Below are 23,473 nucleotides of genomic sequence, written 5' to 3' on the forward strand. Positions count from 1 at the left end.
GCAGAAGCACAGAATATACACGTGGACTCTATTTACACCAGCACTGTGGTGGAGTGACCTTTAGTTGCAGCTCAAGTGCCTGAGGCATCCATGGTGACACAGGCAGGTGAACGTAGCATAGACTATACGGCATCCACTGTGCACCCAAGTCTAGGTTAGTGTGTTGGTTTCCGAGAAAAAATAAAAAGATACTTGCTACCGTTCGAAAAGTTTGCAGCCTTGGCTGGGAAGACAAGGCACAGCCACATAGAAAGTGTAGGGCTGTGGGCTATTCTTTTTATAAAGGTGATGCTTTGTACCATATTCTCCTTATATTTACTCACTCCTCAACAAGCACACCCTCCCACGCTCACACTCCTCCTTCCACTTGAGCTACTTAAACTAGACATAATGTATGGTGTCTTTGTCATGATCTATATTTAAATTATAGTGACACATTACCAAGATTCAGGGTCTGCATTCCTCTTGCTGTGGTGAGAGAGAATTTTGATGAGGTACAAGGAGGTATTTTGTGTCTTTGTATTCTTACTGTCAAAGCAGAGGGCACAAGTGACCGACAGCAATTTGAAGGTAAGAGCAGACTGCATGTCTTCACATTTCACAAAACTCGGTCCTTCTGTCAACAAGATATTAAACTTTCTCTGGCTTACTTTGAAAACTTCTGCTATGTTTTAAGTGCCTTATTTGGAAATCAACAAATAAAAGTTTCCCTAGCCTTTTTCTCCTATTATTTCCCTCCCCAAATTGTTTTTTTAAAGATAATTAAGCCACAACTGCCTTATGATGCTGGGTTTTCCAGAGAGGAATTCAGTAAGAGGTGAATTGCCCTTGAGCTCTATCTGTGGGTCCTTCCTTCCTCCCTCCCTCCCTCCTCCCTCCCTCCTTCCCCACTTCCTCCCTCCTCCCCCACTTCCTCCCTCCCTCCTTCCCCTCTCCCTCCCTCCCTCCCTCCCTTCCTTCCTTCCTTCCTTCCTTCATTCCTCATGATGCCTACTGTGAGCTGCGCCCCTTCCTAGTGCCTGGGGAAAGAGTGTTGAAAGTGACAGCTTAGGATCCTGGTCTCATGCAGCTTACAGCCTAATGCAGGGATTCAGTCAATAAAACAAGGAAACAGACTATTGTTAGACTGTGATAATGCTGGGATGGAAGGGTGAAAAGAAGCCAATCTGATGGAGAGAGACTAGAATGGGGGTGGTTGGGCTATCTTATTAGGGTGAACAGAGAAGGCTTTTCCTAGGAGGTGACATAAGGGATCCTTCTTCTAAAGGAAAAGGATAAAAAAAGAACCCAGCCATATGCAGAGGGTTCAGGCAGAAGCAGCAGCAAGTTCAAAGGTCCTAAGATGGGATGGGCATGGACTGATTCAAAAATGAAAGACAGGCTTCAATAGTGTCAATAGCTTGACCGTAATGATTACTTACTACCTGGCCAATTATCAAAAAGCTATTTATTGATAATATTGAGAAAAACCAAAGCATATGCTCAGATAATAGGGATATATCAGTTTGCTTATATTTCTTCTCTAACAAGCCTTATCGTTATTTTCATAGGAATATAGAAATATTATTCTAAACTACCGATGGCTTAATATACTTTGCTGAAACAGCTTAGACCCTTGTTTCAAATCATTTTCCTTCCAAAAACAACCTACACACAAACTATTTGCTTTGTTAGTCAGAACAGAACAGAACTGGAATTAGTCACTCATGATAGGTATGAGTCACTTATAAGCCTGTTTTTCTTTTTCCTATTTGTATCTGCGATAATCAGATGAAAATCAACCCCAGCATTATCCAAGCAATTCTATAAATTAAGACGATATTAATACCCTTGTTCTTTCCCTAGTGATGGTGGTTCTCACCTTTTTTACTGTTCATGCATATTTTCATTCTTTCAAAAGCTGATTTCATTTCTTCCAGTCAAATGCCTCTATTTTTCCACCAAGCTGCTAATATGTTTGCCTTTTAAACCAAGCTAAGCCTGGTTTTTATCTGGACAATTGAACTGTATAACATGTGTCTTGCAACAAAACAAGCTCTGCCAGAAAAGGCAGCTGCAGAAACTCAGGCAAAGATGTACCTAGTACTAGCATTTGCTGAGTACAGCGAGAACAAAGAATGAAATGCTGGCGTGCTAATTTATAAGAAAAATTAAATCCGCACACGATATGTTAATGGCTTTGAAACAGGCTTCCCGACAGGCGCGGTGGCTCAAGCCTGTAATCCCAGAACTTTGGGAGGCGGAGGTGGGCGGATCACTTGAAGTCAGGAGTTTGAGACCAGCCAACGTGGTGAAACCCTGTCTCTATTAAAAATACAAAAAAAAGAAAAAAAAAAAAAAAAGAAAAAATTAGCTAGGTATGGTGGTGCGCATCTGTAGTCCCAGCTACTCGGGAGGCTGAGGCACAAGAATCACTTGAACCTGAAAGGCGGAGGTTGCAATAAGCTGAGATAGTGCCACTGTGCTCCAGCCTGGGTGACAGAGGCCGACTCCATCTCAAAAATAAAATAAAATAAAATAAAATAAATAAAATAAAATAAAACAGGCTTCCATCACTGGAGAATTTGAATGCTTACTGCATAGTTGATGTAGTATTATTATTACTATATCTGTAAAGTAATATTTTGGTTTCTAAAAAATACTTTTTTAAGAGAGATACCCATTAAATATCTGTGGGTCATATGGACAACCACAAACAAATTAGAAAGGATTTTCCAATCTTGCAAAAATCTTCAGGCCAAATTTTGTTTCCAAGAATTTATTTTCCCTTCAGATAAGAACAGTGACCTGACAATGATTATATTTGGCGCCCAATTTATTGGTGTCACAACTATACAGGAAGTGTGTGTAGTCTTTAAACCTTTTAATGTCTCTTCCTCAGGAGCGTGCCAACATTTCGTTTTCAGCGTTGCTTTTGAATGTGCAGCTGGGAACCCCTTCATGGCTAGTTCAAACCCCCATGCATAAGAGAGATTTTTGAAGGAATTTTTGGCCCTAGTGAGGCATTCTTAATGAAAAATTGTCTGCATGTACTAATTAAATCTATGTAATTACAAGGTATTGTGTCATGTTAAAACTTTAACTAGCACCGAATATGTAATTTACACGCACTTATGATAGAGCAGCTCATTATAGGTCCAATTTTCATCCCCGTCATTAGCCAGGCTCATTTGTTTCTCTGATAAAAGAGAACTCTGTCTTTGAGTCAGAGGCAGCCTTATCAAAAGAAAGATGCTTGAGGGAGTAGACCAAGGAAGAGAACTGGGCTTGGAATAGTCCTGATGACAAGGTCCACACACACAATTATACCACAAGGGGGTTTTTACACCACGTACAAAGAGAGGCAGGAAGCTAAGACCATGAGGGTAAAATCTGCATTGGATTCATTGTTTGGATGGCAGCCATCCTTATAATAAATAAATTAAAGTTTCCCCAACCAAAACCAAAACAACAAAATGTGAAAATGTAAGGAATAGGCAATCATGTGTCATATCCTTTACAGAAATATGGTGTGAGGAGAGTTCTGTCCAAGAAATAACTTACAGGCACTTGGAATCACCAGGTTTTTTGCTCTGTTGTGCCAAATTCAATTCATATATCCCTCATGTGGCTCATTTTTACCAACAAAATTACCTCTGGTCTCTATTTTGTCTTAAGCAGCATCTCCCAAAGGACAGGGGGAACTTTTCTTTGTCTCTCCACGTTTTCCTGCTGGACCATGAAATAGAAGCTTCCAGCCCTCAGGAATGTTAGGACGCCCCGCACCACACACATGCACAGATACTTGTACATCCTTGTGGAAGGGCAAAGGGTGTGTCCCATTAGGGAGATGGCAGGATGCTGATATCCTTTTGGTCACCTCTCTATTGAGTGCAGTTAATATGTGAAATGCCTTTGGGAGGCTGAGGCGGGCGGATCACCTCAGGAGTTCAAGACCAGCCTGACTAACATGGTGAAACCCCATCTCTACTAAAAATACAAAAATTAGCCAGGTGTAGTGGTGGGTGCCTGTAATCCCAGCTACTCAGGAGGCTGAGGCAGGAGAATCGCTTGAACCCAGGAGGCGGAGGTTGCAATGAGCCAAGATTGCGCCGTTGCACTCCAGTCTCGGCGACAGAGAGAGACTACGTCTCCAGAAAAACAAAAAAGAAAAAAAAATTAAAATTAGCTGGGCGTGGCGGCAGGCGCCTGTAATCCCAGCTACTCTAGAGGCTGAGGCAGGGAGAATCGCTTGACCCCGGGAGGCAGAGGTTGCAATGAGCTGAGATAGCACCATTGCCCTCCAGACTGGGCCACAGAAAGAGACTCTGTCTCAAAAAAAAAAAAAAAAAAAAAAAAAATATATATATATATATATATATATATATATATATATATATATATATGAGAACTGGTTTGTCAGAGGAAAACTCACCATTGAGTCTCCTGAGCTCTCTGCGCCTGGCTGGGAGCAGGCAGCCTTTGTCCTCTGCATGCATGAGTCCACGGGTCTCGACTTGCAGTACGAAGTCCAGTCATCCCTCAGTATATGCAGAGGGATTGGTTCCAGGACCCCCATGTAAACCAAAATCCGTGCATACTCAAGGCCCGCAGTTGGCCCTGCAGAACATGCATATGTGAAAAATCAGCTCTCCATGTACATGGATTTCAGATCCCACAAATACTGTGTTTTCTATCCATGCTTGGCTGAAAAAAAATCTGCACATAAGTAGACTTTAGCAGTTCCAACCTATATTGTTCAAGGGTCAACTCTATTAAGAAACCAATTTTATCTCTGATACAACCAACCTAGCATTAGCAGCTATGAAGTTAATATTTTTGATAAGTATTTAACCTTATTTTTTAAAAACATTCAATTGGTTTCAAACACTAACCAGTGAAGTTAGTCATCGCTTTCCAATAAACATTAGTATCGTAACAAGGATTGACAAGAGGATTTAAAAGCATCATCAAACCATGTACCCTCATTGAGGTATTGTGTCTTGCTGGAGTGCAATGACCCTGACTTGGTCATCTTTTTATTCAAATCACAAGTAAAGGACTCAATGTAATTTTGCTTAAACAAGAGATAATTTTATTTTTCTCCCATGTCAAAGTCCAAAGGTGAGAAGCCTAGGGCTGAAGTCCTCAGGAATCCAGGTCCTTTTCAGCTTGTACTCAGCTGTGTGGGGCCCTCATTTCCAAGGCTTCCTCACAGGTGGTGGTACCAGCTCCATCAATCATCTTGAAGCACAGAATACAAGAAGGAGGAAGAGACAAGGCACACACGTGGGTCAGTGACATGTGCTGCTTTGTCTTGGAAGCTGCCATGTGACTCTACTGCTTATATTCCACTGTCTGAAACCTGGTCACCAGGAAAAATGTAGTTGTAATGGAGGTTGGATAATATGCTTTTTAATGTTACTATAGTTAATACATAGTTATCAAGTAAAAATCGGAAGTTCCATTACTGAAGAGGAATGAATATCAGGGCTAACTAACAATCTCTCCCAGAGGAAGTGTCTGTGAAGGATGAAGCCTAGCACATGTTTCCAGGCCTGGGTAAGAGGATAAGAAAGCATCATCTCACCTGGAGCAGTACTGGTGCATGATGGGAAACTCCTGCCATCACCAAGACCATGGCTGAGGTACCATGTGCTGGGATAGAGGGTGGAAAGGACACGTAAATGGGAGCAAACGTCTTGGAGGATCAGTGGCAGGGCATGTATCTGCCCTCAGCCTGATTTCCTGCCTCTGAAAATGTGGAGATGGTAGATAAACATGGGATTAGAATATTTGCACTGCCTAAATGCAAGAGCTATAATACGGTCACAGAAGATAACATATAGAAAGTAGATAGCGTGCTTTCACATGCAGAAGGGCAGGCTTTTTATTTTCCTGCCATACTACTACTCCCTTCTTCATGAGCCTACTGGGAGAATTACTAAACTCATTAACTGCTGAGTGCACTGCCTGGCACAGAGGGAGTCCTTGGGGAACAAGAGTCAGTTTTTAAAAAGAAATTAGATAGACTCTTTTACTTCTACATTAAACATCGCCTTGGGAAAATGATGGGAGGCCATGTCTTCTTGATCTAAGAGACTGCCTGAGGGCTCATGAGGGATTAGGGGCTACATTCAGAGAAGTCTTTCAAGTCTATTGTGTTAAACTCTTCTTCCCTGCATGCTGCACACCTTCCCACATGCTGGGCTACCAGGTGTCTCCCTCTGCGCCTGACATACACAAGCTTGGTTGATATTCTGTGGTGAATTCATTACATCACCTCATGCCACACTGTCTAGAATAGAAACCATGAAAGAGGAGCTCCTTTGTTTCCAGTGTGATACTCTCAGAGCCCACTTTCATATGAAGTGAATCATGGGATTCCTATGACCAGGGAGAATTTGTTTTCCTCTCACCATCTAGTCAAAGGTATGGGCTCCATTTCCTAGTGTTTATTTTTCCGCATGGTCATTTTTAAGAAAAATGTTAACCAAATTCCATCATTGGATCACAAAACCTGTTCAAGTGGAAGAGCTTCAAAAAACCACAGTTCTCTATGCAGAAAAATGAAATTATATTAGCAAACTACATCCAAGTTAGTGTTCTCTGTTAAGGTGGAAACCAATAAACACTGAATTCTGATGTGGACAACATTTAAGAAATAATACACAGTCATGTGTCACTTAATGATGGGGACACTGTCTGAGAAATGCATCATTAGGCGATTTTGTCATTGTGCGAACATCACTGAGTGTACTCACACACTCCATGCTAGCTGGCATAGCCTGCTACACACCTAGGCTAGAGGACAGCCCATTGCTTCTAGCCTACAAACCTGGATAGCATGTTACTATCCTAAATATTGCAGGCAATTGTAACATAAGGGTATTTATGTATCTAAGCATATCTGAACATAGAGAAAGTACAATAGAAACAGTATGATCATCCTGTGGGACCACCATTATATATGTGGTTTGTCATTTACCAAAATGTAGCTATACAGTGCATGACTGTGTAAAAAAAATTACATCTATTAACTTGAAGTTTTGTTTTTTCCTGTGCTATGAGCTATCTTTTCCCTTATATGTTTAAATATATAATAGCACCTATTTCAAAGTGTAGTGTTGTAAGGAAGAAATGAAATAATTTTAAAACATTGCTTATTACAGTACCCGCACACAAGTTGTTCCATCCACGACATATATTGTTTGGGGAAACTGCATTGTAATGAGGTTTCTCAAGTGCTGCTCTAACAGCGAGGGTAGGTCTATATGAAAGATTTCATGCATACTGTTCAGAGAGTTTTCACCACCCCATGGAGGGCAGTGTTGCAGGCCTCTTGTTGCATGGCCCAGGGAGTGGACCATCCCCTAACTGGACAGCTGGCTGGCTGGAAGCAGCTTCAACACTTCTGGCACAGTAAGAAGCAGAAGAAGCAGCTGCTGAATCAGGGGCTGCCAAATCCCAGCACGTCTTTCCCAATGTCAGACCAGGTGAAGACCACAGCCAGCTGGGACTCACACCCACCAAAGGCTTGTGATCACCTGCTGTTCAAATGGAAAGATAGGGCCAGTGTTTCCAAAACATCCAATGTTTTAATAAAATGCAGAAAGATGGATACTATGTTACATCACCGGAATTCTACATGGCAGAAAATGATGAAAGGAATGTGTTTAATATGATGCATGTCCAACAGCACATGCTTCCAGACTGCATTTGCCTGAATGAATGTGGGTTGGTAACATGGGGTCTGGAGAGAAAAGAGGGCTGCATTTTTTCCCTCCTTTTACATTAAAAGGCTTTTCTCTTTTATCTTAAACAGAATGTTTCAAAATCAGTGAAATCATATTGAGTTAAAGTTTCTGTTCTTGTCCACAAAGATGAAAGTGAAATTTTGAAAATGATTAAAATAAAGCACATTTCAGAACAAGTCTGAGAGGGTGTGCTGTAGGGATTGGGAGCAAAGATTTGCAGTGGTAAAATCCTCAGCTATCCTGTGGCTTCCACTGGAACTTCCAGTTATATAACTAACTTGCTTATGTCTTATTTATTTGTCTGTAAAAAGATAATATACTATCCAATTCTATTTATAAATCATTCTTTAAAAGACAAAATGATAGAGAGGGAGAATGGATTAGCGGTTGCCAGGGCTGGGAGTAGCGGTGTCAGGAGGGATGTGTGTTCATAAAGGGGCAGCCCAAGGGATTCTTGTGATGATGGAGCTGAGCTGTGTCGGGACTGTGGCAGTGGAGAGACAAACCACACATGTAATGATGTTACATAGAACTAAACGCACACACATAGACATACAGCTATAAACATGGGAACTCCGAATAAGATCAGATCATTTCTGTGTCAATTTCCTGGTGATGATTGTTCACTGTAGTTTTGGAAGCTGTTACCGCTGGGACAACCTGAGTTAAGAGTGGGTAAAATCCTTCCATACTATTACTTAGCACTGAATGTGAATCTACAATTATGTCATAGCACAAATTTGACTTTAAAAAGATGATGATGCTCATACCTACCCAGTAGAGCTCTTATGAGGATGGATGGACGGTGCTAATGTTGTGAGAATCAGGAGACTGGAGAGACCAGTGGGTGAGACAGGAGGATTTTTATTTAGGTGCACTGGCTCAGCAGATTCGCATCCAAAAAGCTGAGCCCTGGACAGGGCTTTGACTTTTATACGTGCATCTGTGGTGCCAAACGCAGTGGCGTGAAAGCAGGTAGAACAAAGACAGTTTATCAAACAGTGACAGGTTTTACAACTCAGGCATGTCTTGTGACCTTCGCCATACTGCACAGCTGGAAGCAGGAACTTACAAAATCCTTGCAAATTTGCAGAAATAGTTACAAAAGTAGTTGTGAGAGCAGATCACAGGATAATGGTATAGGGAAAGAATTTCAAAGGGGGCAACTCATAAGAAGAACTTGCTTTTCTTATCCTTGTTCTAGGGGGCGGGTGTGTTGGGAGAGTCTCTGGAGCTCATTCCTTTGGGCTCTGGCTTTTCAGATAGTGCTATCAAGGCCCGCTAGGGCCCTGCCTATTGCTGGCCTTGGAGTGAGTCAGCCAAGTATAGGAAAACCTGTTTTTCTGTTTACTTATTTTTCTTATATTTCCTGCTTCACTAATTACATTTGTTTTACCTGGTGAGACAAGCCTGGTGTGTCCTGCAGAAGAACCGCTTCTCCTGCTGTTCGATTGAAGCTGTCCAAACCTTAGCAGAGTTTAAGAAATACCTTTATATAAGAAACTGCCTCTTCTGGCTGAGTGCAGTGGCTCACGCAAGCCTGTAATTCCAGCACTTTGGGAGGCTGAGGTGGAGGCGGGTGGATCACCTGAGGTCAGGAGTTTGAGACCAGCCTGGCCAACATGGTGAAACCTTGTCTATACTAAAAAAAATACAAAAATTAGTCAGGCGTGGTGGCATGTGCCCTGTAGTTCCAGCTACCTGGGAGGCTGAGGCAGGGGAATCACTTGAACCTGGGAGGCGGAGGTTGCAAGTGAGCCAAGGTTGTGCCACTGCACTCCAGTCTGGGTGGCAGAGCGAGACTCAATGTAAAAAAAAAAAAAAAAAAAAAAAATTAAAAAAAAGAGTCAAACAAACAACAACAACAAAACAAACAAAGAAACTGCCTTTTTGGTTTTTTGAGACAGAGTTTCACTCTGTCATCCAGGCTGGAATGCAGTGGTGTGATCACTGCTTATTGTAGCCTCAACCTCCCAGGCTCAAATGACTCTCCCACCTCAGCTTCCCAAGCTGGGACTACCGGCATGTGCCACCATGCCCAATTAATTTGTTTTCTTTTTTTGAGAGAGACAGTCTCACTGTGTTTCTCAGGCTGGTCTCAAAACCCTGGGCTCAAATCATCCCCCTGCCTCAGCCTCTAAAATTGATGGGATCACAGGTGTGAGCCACCATGCCCAGCTAAAAAACTGCCTTTTGCGCAAAGCTCCTCATGGTAGTTAAAAAGATTAATTGATTACCTAGAAATTGAAGCTTTAGAGAAAATTGGAACACAAGTCCAAGTGGCCCTGGTTGAGGGCTCCTGGAATGCATGTTGCTTGGGTACTCCCTGGAAAAAACATTTGTGTTAGATAATTTGTGAATATCAAGTTATTTGTAAGTTAAAACTTCATAGCCTTTTATCAGTTAGTTAGAGATGATTAACATCTTGCTCATATGAGGAACTATACAGCAACAGAAATACTTAGGGTTTCCCTGACCCTGTGATTTCTCTCTCTTCTCTCTGGCCATCTTGCTGAGAAAAGACGTTGGCCAGCCTGCAACAAGGCTGGGCTGGCAGGAATTAGAGCAGGATTGACCTTCTTTTTTCCTAAAAGAAAAGGGAAAATGCTCATGCCATTGTCCATTGTGTGCATAAACACACACACACACACACACAGATTAGGTTGGTGCAAAAGTAATTGTGGTTTTTGCAATTAAAAGTAATTGCAATTATTTTGATTGCAAAAACTGACTCTCTCTCTCTCTCTATATATACATATATATATATATATATATATATTCCAAGTCATATAAAACATAGAGATAAATCTCATTTAAAAGATTTTATTTTGGAAGAAAGAATTGAAATTTGGGGCTACAACACAAACTGGGTGGTCTCTGGTGTCTCTGAGGAACAAAGAGACGGTCGGAGGTCTTATAGAAGGAAAACCTTTATGTATTGTATTGAAGGAAAGTTCACTGACACTGTAAAGTTTTGGAAAGCTGGCAGTCTCTGACTGGTAGGTGATGGTCTAGGGTAAAACTAGTCTTAAGAGTCGCAGCAGTTTGTTTCAGTAGCTGTTAGATAAAACTGGTTTCAAGTCACAATAGGCAGTCTCGGCCGCTGGACTTGTGGAAAATTTAACTGCTGGCGCCAATGCTATGAACCCAGAACGCTTTTCCCCCTGCCTACTACAATGATTGAGTTGAGTATGGCAATGAGGCAATTTGTACAATCAACTTTCTGTATATGTATACTCATTTTTATTTTAAAATATACCTGATTTATTTTGAAACATTAGTTTTCTTAAAACCCATTATTTTTGTGATTATGGACTACCAGTTTTTGTTTTTGTTTTTGTTTTTTTTTTTTTGGAGACAGAGTCTCCCTCAGTCTCCCAGGCTAGAGTGCAGTGGCATGATCTTGGCTCACTGCAACCCCCACCACCTGGGTTCAAGCAATTCTCTGCCTCAGTCTCCCTAGTAGCTGGGATTACAGGTGTCTGCTCCCACGCCTGGCTATTTTTTTTTTGTATTTTTAGTAGAGACGAGGTTTCACCATCTTGGCCAGGATGGTCTTGAACTCCTGACCTCGTGATCCACCTGCCTCGGCCTCCCAAAGTGCTGAGATTACAGGCGTGAGCCACTGTGCCTAGCCGGACTACCAGTTCTTAACTGAGAAAACATTCTCTTCTAGATTTTTTCCCCTGATTTTCCAGGGAAATATCATGAACTATTGTGCTATTGACCATGAGCTCAATGTTAATGAAACCATATGTATTAAATAAGAAACACACAAAACAAGGTTATGTATTGATTTGTTGCCAAAACATAACCCAACATTCACAGGAATTTAGCTCCATATTTACCTTAGAAGCAGTATTCAGTATTTGCTAATTGCTCAGTGTTGCAGGTGATTTCATAGAATATAACTACCTTGAATCGTGAGAATCAAGTGTACTTCACAACCCATTCATTCACATTGCTTGAGTTCCATTTTCCAGCTCTCCCGTTAGTAATTTATATGCATTCCTTTGAATACACCGTTCCTTCTGTCTAGGTTTCTTGTCCCCTGTCTTCTTTGAGTAAGTGATTATCTTCATTACTTTGCAGGATATTCTACTGATGTATGATTCAGCATCTCTCCCTACCCCCATCTTCTGCTGTTGGCCTCTTGATTGCTCTGGGGGAACATTCCTACTCCTATGTGATAGAATTAGCAGGGAGTGGCTGTCCATCGTGACTCTCAACCTTCCCATAGTCAAGGTAGAGCGGGAGGGCGTAGGGGAGAGAGTCTGAACCAACCTGGGCCAATCAGGAACAAGAATCTTGAGTTTCCAGAAACACAGGGTGGAGCAGGGGTGGGTATTGACCAAGTTTTTCCTGTGTGTCATATCCCTGGAACTGTTGTTTCGGTTTCTGTTTTTTCCAAGGCTTACTTTTTCTATTTAATTCTGATACCAGTGACAAACCTCACATCCTTCGTTAAGTATGTCCCCACATTTTGATGACCCAAATCAGTTTTTGTTGTTTTCTACCAAAGACTCAGCACAGCTTTCTCCTTCAGGGCATTTTCCTATCACCCTGCCTGCTTTGCACTGTCTGCTCTCTCTGCCCTCTTTAACCCCTGTTCTACCCGGACTCTTGCTCCTCATAGAAACACACGGCACTTTGCTGCTCACTCTTGTTTACCAATCTGTCTAACAGACCCGTGCTGTTGGAAGAGGCAATGAAACCCTGGCAATCTAAATTGGTTTCTCAGTCAGCAAGTTAGGAGGAGCTGAGAGGATGAATGTGAGTCTATCTTAGACTAATTCACCTCATGTTCTTAATTTTGTCCCAAACAAGGCATCGAGGCACGAGCAGATAAAGGATCAGAAAGAAACATAGACACACCGAAAATTGGAGAATGAGTTTAGAGCCATTAATGATTTTTTAATCTCTCTGTGCAGTGCATAAAAATGTCACATGAAACTATGCCTAGCATGGCATCCTGGTCAAGATAAAACAGTCAGCCTCTTGGCACAGTGAGGGCTGGGAAAGAAGCATATTAAAATGCCACCAATAGGAAAGATGGGCTTTTCCTCTCCTGCACACAGTGTTTGTGTTTTCATAAATGTCACAGGAAATGCTACATTTACTCTCCATTTGAGTCTACATTTTTTTAATAAGCACTATTTTTTAAAAAACAGTTTTAGGTTTACAGAAAAATTGTGCATAAAGTATAGAATTCTCATGGATCCTCTCCCAACCCCAACCCCACATACAGATCCTTCTCTTACTAACATTTTGCATTAGAATGGCACATTTATTACAATTGATGAGCCAATAGTGATACATTATTACCAACTAAATTTTCTAGTTTATGTTAGGGATCACTGTCTGTATTGTGCATTTATACCACTCAGATGTATATATGCATAGATATGCTAACTCCAGATACCCAATTAATATATTCAGACTCTCTCTTGCATTATGTTTATTATTTTATTTTATTTTATTGTTTATTTTATTTGAGTCAGGGTCTTACTCTGTCACCTAACCCGGAGTGCAGTGGCATGATTGTGCCACTGCCCTCCAGCCTGGGCAACAGAGCAAGACTGTCTCAAAAAACAAAAACCAAAACAAAAACAAAATATCTAGAAGAAACCTAAACCAACAGAGGGTGTGAGCATATCTATCGGCAGAAGCCATGTGCTTGAATTCCTTAAGGAAAAGCTGACACAGACTATCCAAGCGTTTAGAGTCTTGGATTTGCATTTACTCTAGAAGGATAGAATTCGACAGATGCATACTGTCCCATATCCACCATTATAGTATCCTAGAAAAATGCTTTCGTTGCCCTAAAAATGCCCCGTGCTCCAACCATCCATTCCCCCATCCCCTGCCCTTGGCAATCTCAGATCCTTTTATTGTCTTTATAGCTTGTTTTCCATTACGCCATATAGTGGAAATGTTACAGTATGTGGCCTTTTCAGATTGGCTTCTTTCCCTTAGCAAGCTGTGTTAAGGTTTCTCTATGTCTTTTCATAGCTTGGCAGCTCATTAAAAATATTATTATATTCTATGTGTATTTTTTAAATGAAAGTCTGAGTTTTTGTACCTATTTGTTGGACATAACTCCTTCATGACTCTCATTTATGTTACAGTGATTACTAGCATCAAATAAATGAGTCGAAGCAACATTTTCAGATGAGGTAGAGCAGACTGTGACAGGACAATGCAAAATGGAACAGAACAGAAAAGAGAAGAAAGTATTTAAGTTCATTGCACTTAACAAAAAAGCATAGATTTGTAAAATTGTGTTTCCATTATCTGTGTATGTGTGTGTGTGCATAGACTGTGTATTTTTTTACACACCCCATACAAATATGGGCTGTGATTAAAAAAAAAAAACTTCTATTCCTCTAGCCCATACCTTGAAATACCTAGTTGACACTGAAATCAGAGGAAAGCCATTTATTTTTGGTGTTGATTCGGAAAGGGCACAGCTTTTTAGTGATCATCATGAAAATGATAATTAAACAACAACAGTGTTATATTTTATGCAGTAAACATTTATAGTGAAATACATTTCATCATACATTTATTTAGAAATTAAAATTATGTTTTCTGGGCCATGTTTGAAGTATTTTACATATTTTATTTTTACATAGTAATAACTCTGTAAGGTAGGTATGTATATTTTTTAATTTTGCCGATAAGACACCTGAAACACAGAGTGGAAAATATCTTTCCCCAAATCCAGCAGCTAGCATGTTGGCCAGGATTCAAATGCAGGGAGAGCATCTGTCCTCTTTAAAACAATCCAGTCCCTGTCCCTGAGTAAGTTTCATTACTTCTAAAGAATAAATGTGAAGTAACTTTTAGGAAAAGGAATTATTAATTTTACTAGAATAAGATCATCTGATTCCAAAATTCTGTAGTTTTCAAGATAATAGACTTTATCTCATAGAGGAGAGATAGAAAACAGTTTTCACACTGAATAAAGCTCTGTTTACCGTCAATAATGTAAAGGCAATCTCTGAGATGCAGATTGAGTGGGAAAAAAGGGCTGTGAGTGATTAACAATGACAGGCACAGGCATAAATTAAGAATGTGGACATACCTATATTATGTATTTGCATCCATTTCTTCATTACATCACCCATTCCTTCAACAAATTTGCATTGAAGGCCCACTTTGTGGCTGGCGGTTTTCTGAGCATGGCTTATACCATTGGTCAAAAGGCATGAAGTTGCTGTACTCATGGAGCTTATAGTCAAATGAAGAAAGAAAGACAGTGAAATAAATAATGCCAATACAGATGTATTGGTGGATGGTCTGGAGGGAAATGAAGCAGGGTGAAAACAGAGACGACACTACACTGGGGGCTGTCATTTTCTCTAGGGTATTATCAAAGACCTCTGTCATGAAGAGAAAAATATCTAGAAGAGGCCGGGCCTAGTGGCTCACACCTGTAATCCCAGCACTTTGGGAGACCGTGGCAGGTGGATCACCTGAGGTCAGGAGTTCAAAATCAGCCTGGCCTACATGGTGAAACACCATCTCTACTAAAAATACAAAAATTAGCCAGGCTTGGTGGCACATGCCTGTCATCCCAGCTACCCGGGAGACTGAGGCAGGAGAATAGCTGGAACCCGGGAGGTGGAGGCTGCAGTGAGCCAAGATGGTGCCACTGCACTCCAGCCTGGGTGACAGACCAAGACTGTCTCAAAAAAGAAAAACAACACAACAGAAAATATGTAGAAGAAATCTAAACCAACAGTGGATGTGAGTGCATCTATCGGCAGAGGCCATGTGCTTGAATTCCTTAAGGAAATGCTGAGACGGACTATCCAAGTGTTTAGCGTCTTGGATTTGCATTTAGCCTAGAAGGATAGATTACGAGCAAACTAACTCAGGGGAGTAGACTAGCAGTGGAGATGGACAGCATCTTTTTTCCTACTTTGTGCATTTCAGTGTTCATTAATCCTTTTACAATACTTACATCAATATTGTACAATACAGACATTACTTATCAATCATGTATCTACTGCCTCAATTCATAAAAAGAATTGTGTAACACTTCGTAGTTACTCCTAGGTCTGGAGAGAGTGTGGGCTGGACCCTCAACTGCTGGACTAGTTTCTCTGTGGCCACCAGACAAGACTTCTGTATGATTCTTTCTCTAAGAAAGAAAGGAAGCAATCAATTCTCTAAGAGGCCATGCAGTGTCTCCATCACTTGTTCTTGCTGTGATGGTCTGGACTGGTTGCCGTAGTAACCAGGTGATGTCCACCTGCCAATGGGTAATTGCACAGAGTCAAGGTCAAGAAGAAACATGGGGCAAACAGCAGATGAGCCCAGTGCAGACTACACTGGGCAAGCAGAGCTATGTTGACGTCGGGTATTTTTCTTATTGTATTGAAAGAAGGTGAAGCAAGAGGCTTCTCAAGTGCAGCAGACATTTCTGACTTTCTGACTGCAAAGTGGATTCTCGGGGTGAAGGCTTGGAAGATACTACTCTCTTCTTATTCATTCAAAATGGGCACAAAAGTGAAAGAGCTGCCTTCAGTACACCACAACCAACCACACTCTCAATAAACAGGGATATTTCAAAGCACAGTAGCTCTGGCAGTGAGAAAATGCAGGCAGATCTGGAGAGTTTAATCATCTGGTAACAGAACACTTATGTCATTTCTATTTGGGGAAACTTTATATTAAATCTATAAGTTTAGAATTTTCCGCTTTCTATTTTGTTTCCTTCTACTTGACTTAATGTTCTTGGGAAAGCACTTTAAAAAAAAAAAGTATGCTGATCTTCTGCCAGTGAAAAGGAGAACTGTGGTCATTTTTAGGAAGAAATTATTCTACTTTCAAAATTCCAAAGTAAGGTAATTGAAAAATTATCTATCTGAGAAGGCAGCATGAAAAAGTTACATTTTCTCCAAAGAAGATATGTTTGTCTTGCTTTTTTTCTGCATTGTAACAACCATGATAAGGTATCATTTTAGAAATCATTGAAACTCGAACTAATGGAAAGTTCCAGATTAATACACATATTGGAGAGCCTTTAATCATTGGAAAATTATCCCAGAATATATAAAGGCATTTTACATTTCAATCACAGTTTGTATTGTTTTAACAAATTTATTCGCTATGTAAAGAAGTTATGCAAGGTTGGAATTACAATAAATTGACAGTCTTTTGAAAGACACTTAACAAAATGTATCAACACACTTCAAATTTATCTGTTGAATCTACAGTTTCACTTTGGAGCATATATCCCGAGAAAATATTGTTGAAGATGTAGGTGCTGGTTATATTTTCCTTTTTAGGAAACATCCTCTTCTTCTGATACTGAGACCCCAAATCTCCTTTGGGGACCCTTTCTCACTCTCAGTCTATGTGTTTAGTAGGGTTGACCCAAGTCCCAGTTCACCTGGGTTCCAGGCCTACGACAATCAACACATTTCCTTTCTTTGTTGTTGTTGAGACGGAGTTTTGCTCTTGTTGCCCAGACTGGAGTGCAACGGCACGATCACGACTCACTGCAACCTCTCCCTCCCGGATTCAAGTGATTCTCCTGCCTAAGCCTCCCGAGTAGCTGGGATTACAGGCATGCGCCACCACACCTGGCTAATTTTGTATTTTTAGTAGAGACGGGGTTTCTCCACGTTGGTCAGGCTGGTCTCGAACTCCCAACCTCAGTTGATCCACCGGCCTCGGCCTCCCACAATGCTAGGATTACAGGCATGAGTCACCGCATCCGGTGACAATAGCACATTTCATTTCTGCAGTTCCCCTGGTTGGTTCGGGCATAAGAATATAACTGAATATTACTCTGTGTCACTGAAGTCTAAAATCATTTGCAGAGTGTCATGAAAAATACAAGATTTTTCTTGTTTGTTTAGTTTAGTTTTACTGTACATTTTACTGGAGAGATATCAAAGCTAAACAGCTGAGTTCCAACCATTGCAAACAGCCCTGCTAAAGTTTAAAACACCTCAAGGGACATTCGAGAAGTGAGAACATGTGACCAGCGTGTAAGACACACCCCAAGCCCCCCAGCATGTCAGCTCTGCAGCAACAGCAACTGCATCTACTTTGGTCACTGCCCTATTTCTATATTCAGAAATGTATCATGTGCACAGTGACTGTTCAATCAATATTGTTGGAATTAAACGATGATGCAAGAGAGGCCAGGCACAGTGGCGCACATCTGTAATCCCAACACTTTGGGAGGCCAAGGCAGGCAGATAGCTTGAGACCAGGAGATCCAGATCAGCCTGGGCAACATGATGAAACCGTCTCTACAAAAAATACAAAAAAAAAAAAAAAACCCCAAAACCAAAAACTGCAAAGTATTACCCAGGCATGGTGGCACATGCCTGTGGTCTCAGCTACTCAGGAGACTAAGGTATAAGGATAGCTTGAGCCCAGGAGGTCGAGGCTACGGTGAGCCAGGATCACACCACTGCACTCCACGTTAGGTGACAGAGTAAGACCCTGATTCAGAAAAGTAAAATAAGATAAAACAAAATAAACAAAACAAAATAATAAACATAATGCAAGAGAGAGTCTGAAAATATTAATTGGGTATCTGGATCCACCCATGCCTGGTGCCAGATATTCCAAGATTTTTAAGTTATGTAAGTGAATATACTTTTTCTTTAAATAATCAATTTTGGTTTTATATGAATTAAATATTTCTAATATTAATGAAGGGGTCAAAAATATATTTTCAGTAATGTTTCACAGAATTTTCTTTCTTTTTAAATTTCAACTTTTAGGTTTGGGGTACATGTGCAGGCTGGTTTCTTTAAGTAATCAATTTGTGTTTTATATGAATTAAATATTTCTAATATTAATGAAGGGGTCAAAAATATATTTTCAGTGATGTTTCACAGAATTTTCTTTCTTTCTTTTTAAATTTCAACTTTTGTTTTAGGTTTGGGCGTACATGTGCAGGCTTGTTACATGGGAATATGCTAAGGTTTGGGGTATGGATGATCCTGTCACCCAGGTAGTCAGCACAGTACCCAATAGGTAGTTTTTCAACCTTCAACCCCTTCCTCTCTCCCCTTTCTAATAGTCCACAGGGTCTATTGTTCCCATCTTTATGTCAATGTGTACTCAATGTTTAGCTCCCATTTATAAGAGAGAACATGCAATATTTCGTTGTCTGTTTCTGTGTTAATTTGCTTAGGATAATGGCCTCCAGTTGCCTCCGTGTTGCTGCCATGGACATGATTTTGTTTTTTCATGACTGTGTAGTATTGTACGGGGTATTTGAATCACATTTTTAAAATCCAATCCACTGTTGATAGGCATCAGAGGAACATACCTCAGAATACTATGAGAAAGCGATGACAAATGCACAGCCAACATCATACTGGGAAACCAAAAGCTGAAATCATTCCCCTTGAGACCTGGAACAAGACGACAAGGATGCCCACTCTTACCACCCCAATTCAACATGGTACTGGAAGTCCATGCTAAGAAATAAACAAAGCCATCCAGATAGGGGAAAAAGAAGTCAGATTATGTCTCTTCACTGAGGATATAAAACCTAGAAATTCTGAAGACTCTTTCAAAAAGCTCATAGAACTGATAAACAGCTTCAGTAAAGGACACAAAATCCAGGTCCAAAAACGAGTAGCATTTCTATACATCAACAACATTCAAACTGAGAGCCAAATCAGCATGTCATCTCATGCATATTTTGGGCTTTTCTAGCTGGTAAGCAAATGTGCCACACCTACAAAGAAAGCCAAATCTTAATGCTTGGAGACACGATGCACTTAATGAGAAAGAAAGAAAATATGTTCTGGTTTTCTTTTCATAGATGTCCCAGCATCCCTGAAGAGGTATAGAGGGGTAGCCTGCAGTCTCCTGCAGTCCCATGCGTTTGTGGTATGGCTATGTTTGGGGATGTTTATAGACCCTGTGCTTACAACCACCATGCGCCATCTGGCACGACCTCAAATTTTACCTCGACTTTTACATTCTAGAAATCCCTAAAGTGGAGAGCAATGTTTTCTGAGACTGAATCTCAGTTCAGACCCAGTTCAAGAATCTTGTTATAATAGTTTTTAAAAAAATAGAATCAGGCCGGGCGCAGTGGCTCACTCCTGTAATCCCAGCACTTTGGGAGGCCGAGGTGGGCGGATCACGAGGTCAGCAGATGGAGACCATCCTGGCTGACACGGTGAAACCTCGTCTCTACTAAAAAAAAATACAAAAAAATTAGCCGGGCGTGGTGGCGGCCGCCTGTAGTCCCAGCTACTCGGGAGGCTGAGGCAGGAGAATGGCGTGAACCCGGGAGGCGGAGCTTGCAGTGAGCCGAGATCGCACCACTGCACTCCAGCCTGGGCGACAGAGCCAGACTCCGTCTCAAAAAAGAAAAAAAAAGAAAAAGAAAAAAGAGAGTATACTAGCTGTATCGTTTTAGGAGACACAGATAAATAAGCACCCAATTCAAGCCATACATCTGAAACATTCTGAATAGACTTAAATGTGAAACTCCGGTTTGCAAACAGTGACATGGAGCAGGAAAAGCCAGTGTCTGGTGCAATTGGCACACACCAAGGGCTCTGTCTTTTCAGCAGCAACTCTCACAGGGAAGCACTCTCTCTTTAGAGAAACACATACATCATCATCTCTGTTAAAAAGTAGACTCGTGTGCAGACATTCAACGAAACGGCCCTTGCCTCCCACGTAAAAAGCAAATGAGGTTATTTGATTTTGTTTCTTGCTGCTCTTACGCCATGTTACAGAAGCAAATCCTTGGTAAATAAAGTGGCATTAGTCCCGGGGGTATTTATTGTTCTCTGAGAAATCTAATTACTGTAGATTTTTCCTTCACTATTCTCCAAGATTTTCTAAGTTAAAGGCTAAAGTGGATGCCAATTAGATGGCTCTTGACGGTATTACTAAAAATATTATTTACGACCTAATATAAAGTTATGTGTATTTCTCTGCCTCAAACACTAAACTGATGCTAATTTAGTATAGATTAGGGAAAGACCAGGGCAGAGATTATTGCTTTGTTCCATTTAAGGCTCTTTTCATGGCTGGATTCAGGTGAATGGGAGAAAAAGTCTTCCTTTTTAGTTGTGCTGCCTGAGACGTATTGAGCTCTCTGCCCCAGAAATAACTTTTGAGAGGCTATAAGAGGGATTCAAGTTTCTAACTAAGCCAAAAAGTGTAGAAGGACGTAAAATTCAGAGAGGGTGGAATAAAAGGAGAGTAGATGAGAGACATTCCACTTTGGGGTTTGATGGGTTCGTTTGGTGCAGAGCAAATCTACCACTGGGAAAAACTAAGAAAATTGGAAACATTTTTTTAAAAACCTGATGGCATTGGGGAGCTACTGAGACATCCAGTATATGAGGAGCAGGATGCCAGAGGGATCAGAAACTTATCAGGGTGAAACTGACATTTTCCCTTTTTTCCTTCAAGAATTTGCTGGTTATAAGCAGCATGGAATAACAGGTTGAGAAGTCAAACAGAAATCGTCACAGAAAACATGCAGTAGACAGGGTTTTAGATAGTCCCAGGAGGCTGAAAAAATAAAAGTGGAATGCAGGGTTACTAAGGTAATTAGAACATGAAAGGCCAAGATTCAGGAAAGAAGGGAAACGCAGAGATGCAAGTACAGTTGTATCAGTCTCAATGTTGTTTGCAATGCCTGACTTGCAGAGAGTGAGAAATTCTACTGGAAGCTTCCTCACAGGGGCTGAGCAATTAAATCAAGTTATCAGTACACTCACAAGGGGAAGACAAAAATTGGACCTAAGGCTCTTCTACAACCTTAGTAAACTGAGTTTGTCTCTTTATTTCATCCTAGTAACAAGATCATAAGAAATGAGGAGGTACGGTAATAACCACTTCAGAAAGCTAAAAGACTTAGAGAAGACAGTACTGGCTTGTTTTCAAAGGAATCTTGCCTTTTATATTATTACCAATACTTATTATGTATCTATATGTTTATATAGTTGCAAATAGACAGTGTATTTTAACAATTTTAACAAACCTTTTTGTTTTTTACTAAGCTTATCATTTTATATCAAGTTTGTAATATATATATATTACTAGCATGATGACCATTTGCAGACACGTCCAATGTGAGGCAAGAGTAAAATGCAAACACACATGTATATGGCATGGAAATGTGCATTAGGGAAAAGTCTGGGTTTTCATTACAGATAAAACAACTATGGTACCAGAGAGACAGATTTATACCTTGATCCACACTTACTATTATGCATTTATTAGCTCTTTGATTCAGGCCATATTAACTGCTTATAGCCTTTGTTTCTCCATCCATAAAACTGGAATGTAATAATAACCACTGCATAAGGCCATTGTTAGGGTTAAATTAAGTATTTTAGGTAGACTACTAATGGCTTAGCATGGCATGTGGTAAGTATGCAGTAGATGCTTGCTGTTTTTTTTTTTACCTATAATATGGAAAAGAAAATAACGTAATACGTGCAAAGTAGACAATACAAAGCCAGGTATGTTGAAGTTGCTTGGGTGGGATTACAATAAGGAAATTGAAGTAATTTTGGTGATGGCCTAATTTCATCTACTAAAAGTGAAAAAAAAAAAAAAAAGACATACTCTTCCATATGTGGACTTTTCTGGCCTTAAAGTACTTCTCCTAATATCCTGAGAACTGTGTGTATTTTCTGTTTTTAAGACATTTAAATGTGTCCACCTTGTTGCATTACAAAAGGTTCCCAGGGCCAGCCAGTGTGCAGGCTGGTAGATATAATTTCTGGCTCTTTCAAACACATGCCATTCTTCCAAACACACAACATGATTTTCTGAATGCCAAGTGGATGAATATATGTGGCCTGGAAACATTTGCCTTACAGCATTTTAGTAACTGAATATTATGTGTCAGTATCTTGCTTAAAGTCAGGATACCAGAATTTACATCCTTGTTAGCCATAGATATACTTTTCAACAGCTTTTTAACTCCCAAAATAGTGACAACTTGCACAGCTCCTTTTTCCACAATTCTTTTGACATATTACTCATAACATACACATCATGAGGCAAAAGTGAATTGTTATTGAATATTATTTCAATTTTAAAGCATGCTAAGAAAGAGTAAGTGTTAACTGTCTCTTTCTGTCAGTTAACTCAGACAAAAACGCTTAGAGGAATTCCCCGGGAATGGAGTCCTGAAACTAGGTAAGAGATTCCGGTTACAATAAACTGCTCTCAGAATTCCTATTTAAGGACTCATAACACGTGTAGTTAAATAATCATTGGTGCAATTATTTTTTCCAGGGGCCATCACCAAAAACACCAAAACGAACCACAGAGAAGATGCAAATGTAGCAGGTCAGTTGGGGACTGTGGTGAACTGAGTGAGGGTGGCCCAATTTCAGTGGATAGAACCATCATTCACCCCCAGCCAAGTCTTTGTATGCAGGAATGTGGCCTGGTGTTTATGAATTTTCCAAATTTTTAGGGAAACCAGACAAATTTTATTTTTTAATTAATTAATTTATTAATGACAGAGTCTTGCTCTGTCACCCAGGCTGGAGTGAAGTGCCATGACCTTGGCTCACTGCAACCTCCGCCTCCTGGGTTCAAGCGATTCTCCTGTCTCAGCCTCCTGAGTAGCTGGGATTACAGGCGTGCACCACCACGCCAGACCAATTTTTGTGTTTTTAGTAGAGATGGGGTTTCACCATGTTGGCCAGGCTGATCTTGAACTCCTGACCTCAGGTGATCCGCGCACCTTGGCCTTAAAT

General features: G+C 40.6%; 1 long non-coding RNA gene across 1 annotated transcript; it reads left to right on the top strand.

The window, feature by feature from the left end:
• The first annotated feature begins 435 nt into the window (after positions 1-435).
• Positions 436-23,244, top strand: LOC134807441 (uncharacterized). The gene is made up of 3 exons (XR_010147911.1): positions 436-570; positions 22,849-22,904; positions 23,004-23,244. It is a non-coding gene; the product is annotated as an uncharacterized LOC134807441 (long non-coding RNA).
• The last annotated feature ends 229 nt before the right edge of the window (positions 23,245-23,473 follow it).

This window comes from Pan troglodytes, chromosome 10 (genome assembly GCF_028858775.2).
Source record: "Pan troglodytes isolate AG18354 chromosome 10, NHGRI_mPanTro3-v2.0_pri, whole genome shotgun sequence".
NCBI classification, from domain to species: domain Eukaryota; kingdom Metazoa; phylum Chordata; class Mammalia; order Primates; family Hominidae; genus Pan; species Pan troglodytes.